Genomic DNA, 1,609 nt, shown 5'->3' with positions numbered 1-1,609 from the left:
TGTCGCCGTCTTTCACATCTCATACATGGGACTGGATTTCTGACATCTACTTAATATTTAACTAAAATTAAAATGTAAACTGGGTTTCGGCGGCATGGTTGATAAAGTGGAGATAAGAAAAAATTGTCTTTTTTTTTTTTACATAGAAAAGTGTGATTTGTCATTATTTTTATGAAAAAAAATGAAGGACATAGGAAGATTAATTCCAACAATACAGACAGTTTTTCTGGGATTTTTAACACAATTAGTTGGAATTTACAGTGAAAACAAAAAGTCAATATTATTACATTCTTATTTATCACAATAAATTATTACCGATACGATAAAGTTCAAATATGTTATTACACCTGAAATACAAGATGCATCACATTAGTAAATAACACTTGAATATTGATTTTAAAAGTACAAGTTTCTCTTATAAAATGACATTTTTTCCATGTTTAGTGAAATAATTTGCAGTGGAATTAGAAGTTATCAAAATTAAGGAATTATTTACCTAAAACATTTATATTTCTTGCTGAAAAGTTACGATAAGTTAGTTTTTGTCGTATTTCAAATGTACTAAGATAATTGCACTACAACTTACACAAAAATGCTTTAAGATTTTTGTGTCCACATATTGTAAGACACAAAAATCCTAACAGATTTTTCAGAGATAATGTATATTTTTTAATAGATAAAAGTGTGTATCAACTGTAACATAACTTCTATATTTTTAGTATGAAGTCAAAAACATAAACCAATGTGGTGAGTTTAGATAAAAGTTCAGATGTAAAATTAATTTAAAAAAAAAATTACATAATTTAAAAATTGATAATCAGAAAATCTCCATTCAACTGGATTTTTATCTATTTTTGCAAAACAGAAACTGTTTAATTTTCTGTTTCTAAATGTGGAAAAGTGGTTAAAAAAAATAAAACAGACTTTCAGCTATTTTCATTTTATATTCAACCTTTATTGTTTTAGAGGTTGAATATAAAACAATAATTTACATGAAAAATGTTGAGAAAAAAAAAACATTTTCATTTAAATTCTGAGCCAATTTTACGTAAAAAAAGTGTAAAATTCAAGTGAAAAAGAAATGAAAATGTCTGACTTACATTAAAGCTGGTCGGCGCCATCTGCTGGTTGAGCGGAGGTCTCTGCAGGTCATAGGTCACATATCCCATCTGGTCACATGACTAATAAATTATACAGTAAATAACGTTGAGCTCTTATTCTGAAATGACTCTGATCTCAGCAGGCAGAGTTTAAAGTTCAGAATCAAAAAACATTTATATACATAGAGAGAATGAAGTTAGTTTACAGTTAAGACATTTATATATATATAAAAACAGAAAAGTGAGTTACAAAAACATTTACAACACATGTAATGTTCTATGTGAAGTAATTAAATCAATATGATCTACAGTGTTTATTAAAAATTAGTTATTTTAGTGCATGTCAGAACATTATCTAATATAAACATTAAACTAATTTATTTTCATCAGCTGCGTTTCCATTGACCAGAATATTGGAGTTACAAAAATTAATTTGCCTGATGAGAAAACAATTTAAAAAAGAAAAAGCTAAAAAGTCTTTTTAGCTTTTTTTTGTGCTGGGATGAGAC

Source organism: Poecilia formosa, unplaced genomic scaffold, assembly GCF_000485575.1.
Source record: "Poecilia formosa unplaced genomic scaffold, Poecilia_formosa-5.1.2 Scaffold435, whole genome shotgun sequence".
Taxonomy (NCBI): Eukaryota; Metazoa; Chordata; class Actinopteri; order Cyprinodontiformes; family Poeciliidae; genus Poecilia; species Poecilia formosa.
Note: the sequence above shows the minus strand (reverse complement) of the source record.